Source organism: Asterias amurensis, chromosome 1 (assembly GCF_032118995.1).
Source record: "Asterias amurensis chromosome 1, ASM3211899v1".
Taxonomy (NCBI): Eukaryota; Metazoa; Echinodermata; class Asteroidea; order Forcipulatida; family Asteriidae; genus Asterias; species Asterias amurensis.
In genome coordinates, this window is record NC_092648.1 from 788,703 (window position 1) to 799,332 (window position 10,630).

The window sequence follows — 10,630 nt, forward strand, 5'->3', positions numbered from 1 at the left end:
TAAGGCAGCACGTTGATCCGGAGGTAGTTGGTTCAAGTCCTGCATCAGTCAATTCTAGTTGTTTAAAATCTACCCAGTCAGTTTCCCTTGTGGTTTATGACTTGATTTTTATCAATAAAAAGTTGCGTCCTCTAAAAGTGACCCTGTGGCTGACGCTTCCCAGCCTATTGTGAACTTGGGTGTGATCTTTGGCTCAATGGCAGTTAAAGGTTGTTTGGCTTATGTGACTGGCACCCCCGAACAAGATATGGAATTTAGGGGGGCTGGATAGCTTAGTTGGTTAAGCAGCGGTACAATAATCTATAGTCCGTTGGTTTATGTCCCACTCCAGTCAATTTATCTTTTTTCAAATTAATCTTTTTTATAAAACATGACACACTTAGAAAATGAATAAATAGCTTTAATCGTGCGTAAAAGCACACTAGCTATTGTTCTTATAACGATGAATCTATTTGAAAGTGAGTTAATCACAAAACTAAATTTGATCTGGAGCCCCTCTTTAATTAATTAACAACTGCAATAATATTATTTTTGGAATCACTGATGCAGTGATGTAATAAACAATGTCTAGGCCTAATTGGCCTAAGTACAGCCCCTCCCCCCCCCCAACAAAAAACTCCGCCAATAGGTTATGTCCCCTAATTATTCAATCAATTCTCAATATATCCATTGTAAAACATCGGTAGTGGCTTTCGTGGAATAAGTGGCATAAAAGCTTTCCTGATTAAAGCTCTTTTGTCTTTGTACTATGTTTGTTACAGAAAATGGAATTTGTCTTCAGCTGTGAGTGTTTCTTCAGATGTGGTGTTTCTTCAGATGTGACGCCGGTGTGGTAACTACGTTATCGTGACCTTTCAGACTTAAAACTATTAATAACAAACAACCTTGTCATGTGATTGGAGGATATTTGGTCATGTGACATTCTTTTATCAATTATGCAAGCTAATCTCACCCAATTTAAACTATTGCAAGTTAGAAAATGATATTTTTACACGCCAGTACAAAATACCCTCTCATTGGATGCCAGAACAGTCTTCAAGTACATTTTGTTAATTCTTTATATTTTAATCTCAAATTAAAGGTTTACCAGGATGTTGTATAATATACAAATAATGAGTGTTTATAAGCCTGTACAGTGGTGGTAATACTTTCATGAGTTGATATATGGAATTTTCCATTCATCATGGCCAAGTTGAATGGAACGTTCCGTCTCTCAACAAATGAATGTATTTTCTCCATTGGAACAAAAGACAAGTGTATAATGCAGAAAATGACTTCTCAGTAAATAGCAGTTCCCCTTCTTTAAGTGTCCGCAAGAAAAGTGACACACAAGGTGTGGTGGGGCATTCAGTTGTGTATGTTTTCAATCCATTTATTATTTCATTAGCTACTTCTGTCCTTGCAATTACTAATAGTTGTCTTGGGAAGGCGAGTATGTTTCTTTTTCTCTTACAGATATTGCTTCATGCGATGGTAATTGACTCAAAGACTGCAATGTCTTCCCACTGAAGAGTTCCTTCGGAGGTAGATGGTAATTGAAACTCTTTGATGAATAAGTGGAGTTTGAAAACATCTTGAATGCTGAGGATGGCGTGACAAATGGGGTGCATTTTAGCGACCGTAACCATTGACTGTTCAGGTTTAATTGGCCATTGGTTTATCACTGGCCAAAGACCAAAACAATTATTGGTTATAATGTTACCCTTGTGTGTGCATCACCCTGCATATTCTGACCTGTAACATGTTTTTCCACTTGGAATACGTGCTGTGAAACAGTTTTTTCCATGTTGCTGTCTTGTTAAAGCGCAACTTGTTACAATAAACGATTATTTGTCATGCTACACTAATGAAAAGGAAAGTGTTCATTTGATTCACAATCCTGAGCTGTACAGTTCATGTTTTAATAATGCAAATGTGTAAATGTGTGAGTAACTAACTGCATAGATTGAGGAAAGTTAACTGGTTCAACTAAAAAAGACAATTTGTTCAAAAACTATGAATAACTTCTAGTGTTTATAAAAATGCCCATCCATAAAACTCAGAGAATAATGAATTGTAATCATTTTTGTTTAATTTTTTGAACTTACACCCCCATGTGCCACAGGAAGAGCCGCCAGGAAGAGTCCCCAGGAAGAGCCCTAAGGAAGAGCCCCCAAGAAGAGCCCCAAGGAACTGCCCCAGGAACTGCCCCAGGAACTGCCCCCTGCCCAGGAACCATCGTGGCCTGTAGCAGGATAGGGACAGCTTCCTTTTTGAGTTCCATTAGCAGCAAGTTCGTAAGTGAAGATTTGTATTTTATCAAACTTCAAGTAATAAACCACAAGGAAAGCTGATTCCCTGGCTGCTGCTTCCCAAATTTACATACACTGTTTCTCTGAAAACGTTGGACAATACAAATGCGCACTAATCTATTATAACAAAACTGAAATGTGCTCAGAGAATAACTGAATGTTAAAATATATTGTACAAACTGTGTTGACTTTTTCTCCCATAACAGATTCATCTCTTGGATGCAAGACAATCATCTTCTGGACTTTTGGGGTGGTAAGATGAGCAGAAATGGTACTCAAATTTTGCCTGTGGGCTGTATGTATTCTTTTCTCACCAGCACAGGGTCAATTGCCCCATTGAAAAAAATATTTAAAAATCCCATTAACGATACCTTATTATTCTACAGCAGTTTTATACTTGATGCAGACCTGCAACTGAGATGATTTCATTTTTCCCTCGAGGTGGTGCTCTGGGAGTGTGATGTTGGTGACACCTGCCTTATGAAGGATGTACTTAATATTCAGCTGTTGAAGGTAAAATAGAAGAGAAAGAAAACATGTTTTCTATACTTTTGAATATGTTTTTTAAGTAAACCAATACCTTATTTTGCCACAGCACAATGGCTTGAGATGTTTTGACGACCTGCCACTCGATGATGTAACTTATACCCAAGGAAGTGGTGCTTGGTGAAACCTTGCCTTACCATAAGTAAAATGGGCAGGGCCCAATTTCAACAAGCATAAGCACAAAAACTTGCTCAGCACAGTAAAACTCTTGCTTAGCGAAGGAAAACTCCTGCTTAGCGAAGGAAAACTCCTGCTTATTGAAGGAAAACTCTTGCGAAAACAGGTTAACAGTCAAAATATCATACATTTACCATAAATGTTGGGTGTACACCAGCATGTAGACGTTTTATTTTGCTTATCCGATATGAGGGCAACTTCATTCATTTAAATCTACATTGCCTTTGGGTTTGAACCACTAATGTGAGATTTTCGCTCCCTTATTGGGTACTAGATAAAAGACTTGTAATCAATATCATTCTCTTCTTAAATCAAAAAAGTGATTTTAGATAAGATTATCTAAGAAAAGATAACAGATTACTACAATCAAAAGATCTATTTCAAAAGGTGAATGTGGCCATTTGGGACTGTATTAAAAAAATAAGTAGATAAAGTTTTTCTGAAATCACAGTGCAAGATGATTAGTTATTCATTATTTCATACGTCTGACTCACTGCTTAGACGTATGACTCTTTAGTTAGCTGCTATTTGCTGTCTAACTATTACACACTTTTAATGAAAACTTCTATGTACGAGTCATTTCTCGTACATATAAGTGATTTACCTAGTATATGTACACAAGGTTGATGTCTTGTGTACAATTTATCATGTATCATGTACAACTGATCATTTCGTACGTATCATTTATTATCTCATACATACGATTCATTTTCATACATATGATTTATTTGATATGTATGACATATTAAATCGTATGTCAGACTTTTTATTTACGTACGACTTATATGTTTGTACATGTACATCATGATACTTCGTACAATGTTCAACTTATTATCTTGTACATGGATTTATAATAAACAATATTTTTCAAGTTTGCAGCAATAATCTTCAGTATGGATTGATTTTATCCAATGATACTTGCTTTACATGGCAGTAGTTGTAACTGAAAACTTTTGGCATTGGAATTGAGTATAGAACTGGTGATTGTGTGTGTTGGTGATCGTAAAGTGGACAGTGAATGTGTGTAGTGATTGTATGCATTTTTGTCATCTGTTTTCAGGAAACTTCTACTGCCATGTCATTGTGACTATTTTTAAAACTATTTGAACCAATGTAGACTATATACCCTTTTTGGAATATGGCCATGTTGCCTTTGTTTTGTGATCATAACTCAATACAGTGAAATGCAACTTTTTAGCCGTGTGATAAAATAATATGCAAAGCATTCCTAGATGAAGAGATGTTCAATAACCTTCAAATTGATTATGAAAAGAGTATTGATATGCTTACAAGTCTTTATATGAAACAGCAGTGTATTACCAGACATTTTCATTTGGAAAAGGGGCAAGCAAGAAAAGTGTCATGATTGGAGGTGTGGCGGTGCATTCAGTTGTGTATGTTTTCAATCGATTTATTATTTCATTTGGTACTTCTGTCCTTGCAATTACTAATAGTTGTCTTGGGAAGGCGAGTATTTTTCTTTTTCTCCTACAGATATTGCTCCCTATGATGGTTAGACTCAAAGATTGCATTGTCTTTTCACTGAAGAGCTCCCTCGGAGGACAGTCTCTTTGATGAATGAGTGGAGTTGGGAAACATCTTGAATGCTGAGGATGGCATGAGCTTCATCAGCAGCGAGATGGTAGACAAACAGGGTGCATTTTAGCGATCAAAATCATTGACTGTTCTGGTTGAATTGGCCATTGGTTAATCACTGGCCAAAGACCAAAACAATTATTGGTTATGACTGCAAAAATGCACCCCAGGTTTGTGTCAATTTGACATAACTTAAAGTGCATGAAAACTCTTAAATTTTGTTGCATCACCCTGCATATTCGGACCTCTGAACAGCATTTTTTTTTTCTAAATGGAATACATGCTATGAAACAGTTTTTCCATGTTGCTGTCCTGTAAAAATGCAACTTGTTACTATAAACGTCATCTGTCAAAGAAACAATGTTCATTTGATTCACAAACCTGAGCTGCACAGTTCATGTTTCAATCAAGAAAAAGTGTAGGTGTTTGAGTAACTAACTGCATAGGATTGAAGAAAGTTAACGGGTTGAACTAAAAAAGGCAATTTGTTCCAAAACTGTGAATAACTTCTAGTGTTTATAAAAATACCTATCCATAGAACTCAGAGAATAATTAAATGTTATCATTTTTGTTTAAGTTTTTTGGTCGAACTTACACCCCCATGTGCCACAGGAAGAGCCCCCAGGAAGAGCCCCCCCAGGAAGAGCCCCCAGGAAGAGCCCCCAGGAAGAGCCCCCCCCCCCCCCCCCCAGGAAGAGCCCCCAGGAAGAGCCCCCAGGAAGAGCCCCCCAGGAAGAGGCACAAGGAAGAGCCCCCCAGGAAGAGCCCCAAGGAAGAGCCCCCCAGGAAGAGCCCCCAGGAAGAGCCCCCAGGAAGAGGCACAAGGAAGAGCCCCCCAGGAAGAGCCCCAAGGAAGAGCCCCCCAAGAAGACCCCCAATGAAGAGCCCAAGGAAGAGCCACAGGAACTGCCCCCCTGCCCTGGAACCATCTTAGGTGGCCTGGAGAAGGATAGGGACAGCTTCCTTTTTGAGTTCCATTAGCAGCAAGTTTGTAAGTGAAGATTTGTATTTTATCAAACTTCAAGTAATAAACCACAAGGAAAATGATCCCCTGTCTGCTGCTTCCCAAATTTGCATATACTGTTTCTCTGAAAACGTTGGCCAATGCAAATGCACAGTAGAATCTTTTATAACAAAAATTTGTACTATGTTCGTTACAGTAAAGGCACTTGTCTTCAGCTGTGAAAATTCTTCAGATCGGGTGTTTCTTCAGATGAGATGCTGGTGTGATAACTACATTATCAAGATCTTTGGCAGAGAATCAGTCAACAGAGTAAGAGGTATATAAAAGAGACTGACTTCAAACAGATGTTTAACACTCTTTGCAAAAAGAAAGACTTCAGAGTTACAAGTTCATTTATAACTATGAAGGTTGTAAAGTAGCACTTTAAGACTAATTTATAAAAATTGCATTTTTTTTAAAGCTTTCATAGCAACAACCACTTCATTTGTTGTTGCTACCAAAGCATCAGTAGTTTTTATGTTAATAGTTATAGTCTTTAAAGGACATTGGTCATGATGGTCTTTGAAAAGCCTTCTGTAACCGTTTGTTATAAAACGCATATGGATACACAAATATGCCTCAAAATTGCATGGTTATTATTTTACCTCGTCGACTAGCACGGTCGGCCATTAATGGGAGTCAGTTTGTTGACTCCCATAAATGGCCGACAGTGTTGGATCGCGACATAAAAGGAAAACCGTGCAATTTTGGGTGATACTTGTGTGGATCATTATATTCTACTTTTTATAACAAACGGTTTAAAATGCTTTTTATAGACCAACTCGTCCGATCCAAGGCAACGTGGTCCTTTGAGTACTACTACAACCTTCCTTGTTTTATCTATCAGAAAAACACAGTTATCTTTTATTGAGGTTATTCATGAAAAAATAGGAAAACTATATATTATATAATTTTGAAGAAATGTGTTTTATTGAGTGAAACAAAAAAAATATTTGAGGTTTGACCCAGACACTCAAACAATGGAAAAGTGGCTAGTATTGCCTGCCACCTTCACCAGACAAAACAAAACCAAACTCTTGGTTGTGTAATTTCCCTGGTGCAGCCTGTCCAAAAAGTGGTTAAGAAGTTATGATGTACTTTGCCTTTGCTACCATCAAAACTATGATTGTTTTCTAAACAATTAAGAAACTCAGAACATTGTCTATTTGTTTCCAGATACATTGCAATCATTAAGTGGAATAAACAAAAATTCAAGAAAGATAAGAAGCAGAGCTATTTAAACAATATGGACAATTATTTTTTTGTTTTATAACTTACCATGTTTTTGTTTTGTTTTTCGCAGGAAGACTGTACATCCTGGGAGTGACCAATTGCCGGACCCTTGCTCGAGATCATCCCCAGGGAGTCAGACTTAAAACTATTAATAACAATCAACCTTGTCATGTGATTGGAGGATATTTAGTCATGTGATATTCATTTATCAATTATGCAAGTTAATTGCACCCAATTTAAACTATTGCATGTTGGAAAACATTATTTTGTACACACCAGTACAAAATACCCTCTCATTGGATGCCAGAACAGTCTTCAAGTTCAATTTGTAAAATTCTTTTTATTTTAATCTCAAATTAAAGGTTTACCAGGATGTTGTATAATATACAAATAATGAGTGTTTATAAGCCTGTGCAGTGGTGGTAATACTTTCATGAGTTGATATATGGAATTTTCCATTCATCATGGCCAAGTTGAATGGAACGTTCCGTGTCTCAAAAAATGAATATATTTTCGCCATTGGAAACAAAAATGCACACTGAATAGAACAAAATGCAAACTTAATGTATAGCATGAAATGGTGTAAATAATGAAAACCGCGTGACCAAAAATCCTCCAATCAAATTACAAGGTTTTCTATTAATCAAAGTGTTTACTCTTTTCAATATGGGTTACATGGTGTATATTTGAAAAACTAGATGGCTTGCTTTTCTTCCCCAAGGATGAAAGTTTATTCCATCACTTAAAAAAAATCAAAAAGAAGTTGTAGTTGTTAAGAGCTGTTCAATTCAAGATGGAAAGTTACATTACAATACTGCATAATTTTGTGCAAACTTTAAAGTGTCCCTTCCGAACAAGTGAAGTTTAAAAACGTGACCACCTTTTAAAACGAAATTTAGAGAAGTTAGTTTTATTGTATACAAATATTTATTTAGGATTAAAATAATTGAACACCCTAAAAAGCAAAGTATAAATTGCAAATACAGGTCCCCAAAACTAAGGCATTTATAATTTGTCATTTTAAGTTTCAATCAATTTTACAGTCATGTAACAGTCATGCAACAAAGAGTATGAAGGATTGGAATCTATGTTTGATATGTAAAATGTTGGTATTTAAATATTTGTACTTCATTTTTAAATGAAAATTGTTGAAAGTGCTACTTTTGGGGAGGGAGGTGGGAGGGCCCTCAAAAGTAGTACTCTCTGTGCAACCTACTTGAACACTTTGGAGGGTCCCTAAGTGAAGATGTCTTAAAGGGAAGGTATGCATTTGGTAATTACTCCCAAAGTTGAGTGCCAGTCAGAACTATTGGTTCTATAGAAGCATACAGCAGCTTTGGGTTGGATATAGCGTTTTGAGAAACAGATTGTGAGTATCAGCAGTATTTTCGGCCACAAACACGACCACTCTTTTGAAATTGATATTTTCAGATATTTTTTAAATTAAGGCATTCAACTTATTTGTCATTATAAGACCATGTCCAAAGTTTTCAACACTCTCACAGTCGTAAAAAAGTATGATGGGTTAGTGGGTTGTAGAACATATTTGACTTTAATGGTGTAAAATGTTGGTATTTAAATATTTGTACTTCATTTATGAAAGAAAAGTGTTGACAAGTGCTACTTTTGGGGAGGGAGGTGGGAGGGCCCTCAAAAGTAGTACTTTCTGTGCAGCCTACTTGAAAAATTCCTTCTTTGAGGATTGCTATTCAAGTGATTGCTGTCTTCAAATGAATTAAACAAATCTGGCCTGTACCACTGAAAATTGTTTAGTTCATTCAACTGAATAAACCTTAGCCGATGTATGAAGGTAACAATTTGGTTGCCTAAAAGAATTGGAGCAGAAAACGGGTAACTTGTGCAATGTTTCTCTCTTTTCTCTCAGCTTTTTGTCTAATTCATTGTGATGGAACTTAATTTTTGTGAAAGTTCAAGAGCTCATGCACTTCCTTTGTTGACAGACACAGTGTAAGAATCTGGGGTAAGTGTTCAATCACATTTATAAAGAGGGTTGGTGCAGAGTTACAGGTTTTCCCATTAATTTTTCACCTGTTGTTTTATTCCAGATAAGTATTTGACAATCCTTGTTTAAGGCACTGGACACGCTTTGGTAATTGTCAAACCTGTGAATATTTTGGCTCAATTTGTCATCAAATTTGTAAGAGAATAATGTAAGAAATACACCCTTTGCACTACTTTGTGTGCTTTCACATGCATCATAAAAGGCCTCAGCTGAAGTCTTTTATTATATGAGTGAGAATATACCTCCATTTCAAAAAGTACGCTACTTCAGAGGGAGCCATTTCTCACAATGAGTTATATTATCAACAGCTCTTTATTGATCGTTGCAAAGTAGGTTTTTATGCTAACAATTATTTTTATATAGTAATACTAATTACCAATAGTGTCCAGTGCCTTTAATGACAGAATCGGATTGAATTGTATAAATTATGAATCATTGATGTTTTGTATTTCATAAAATCAAAATATGTGTAGTATAGTCTACTATATTAATATATCAACATGTAAATTTAAAAAAAAAATTGATAAACATGAATAAATTTAAAAACACTTAGTTTCGTTTGATAGCTACATTTGTCAGTCTGTCTGTCTGTCTGTCTGTCTAATATAACAAGGAAGTGGCTTATTTTCCCAAATTGATGAAACTGATTAAAGACAGTGGACACTATTGGTAATTGTCAAAGACTAGTCTTCACAGTTGGTGTATCTCAACATATGCATAAAATAACAAACCTGTGAAAATTTGAGCTCAATCAATCGTCGAAGTTGCGAGATAATAATGAAAGAAAAAACTCCCTCCGTCTCATGGATTTGTGTGTTTCTGATGCTTGATTTCGAGACCTCTTCGAGACCTCAAGTTCTAAACTTGAGGTCTCGAAATCAAATTCGTAGAAAATTACTGATTTCTCGAAAACTACGTCACTTCAGAGGGAGCTGTTTCTCACAATGTTTTATACAATCAACCTCTTCCCATTACTCATAATCAAGAAAGGTTTTATGATGATAATTATTTTGAGTAATTACCAAGTGTCCACTGCCTTTAAGCTTGAAATCATTATTATAGAATAATTATAGTAGAATAACCCTACTGAAATGGATATGCATTCATTTCTGCTTGATAATATTCAATCGCAATGTTGGTGGGGACACACGGTTATCTGTTATGGTATGGACTTGCTGTTTCTATCTTTGGGATTTGTTTATTAGCCCAATCTTTCGATCGGGCAGCAAAAAATTAGTCTATAGACTCATTAAGTTGTTCCTCTGCACGGAAATCTTTAGTAAAAGGCGAAAGATTTATGCGAATGCGGTGAAACCAGAGTAACCTTAACAGGTTGAATTTTGATAGCGATCAAACTACTGTACACTTAAACTCATGGTGGTAAAAATTCCATAAAAATAATAAAATTTATTTTTAGTTGTATTACTTCATTACTTTAATAAAATGATAATTTAATGCTCATATAAATCTAAATTTTACTAAACCATAGCTGTTGATATTGTGTTTTATCAGAAATATAGTTAAAAACAACCACCTATTCCGCTGCATACCTCTGCGCACATAAACTCAATGCAAGGTTAACGCTGTAATTTATTCACGATGATGACCTATTTGAATATTCATCACCACGCAAACGCTGGGGAGGACGCCCTCTTTCATCACCATAGTTTATTTATTTATGCCCTTTTACAGGGTAACCATAGAGCTGATAATCTATAGTCTGCAGACCGGGCAAAAATTATTTTGTTTCGAAGAGCGATA

General features: G+C 36.0%; 1 long non-coding RNA gene and 1 other non-coding gene across 2 annotated transcripts; one reads left to right on the plus strand and one right to left on the minus strand.

Moving 5' to 3' along the window:
* The first annotated feature begins 5,471 nt into the window (after positions 1-5,471).
* LOC139940019 (uncharacterized) lies at positions 5,472-9,252 on the plus strand. Its single transcript, XR_011786378.1, has 3 exons — positions 5,472-5,601; positions 5,771-5,890; positions 6,917-9,252. It is a non-coding gene; the product is annotated as an uncharacterized lncRNA (long non-coding RNA).
* An 820-nt stretch (positions 9,253-10,072) lies between these two features.
* On the minus strand, positions 10,073-10,192 carry LOC139948816 (U5 spliceosomal RNA). Its single transcript, XR_011787483.1, has one exon. It is a non-coding gene; the product is annotated as a U5 spliceosomal RNA (small nuclear RNA).
* Positions 10,193-10,630: the final 438 nt, after the last annotated feature.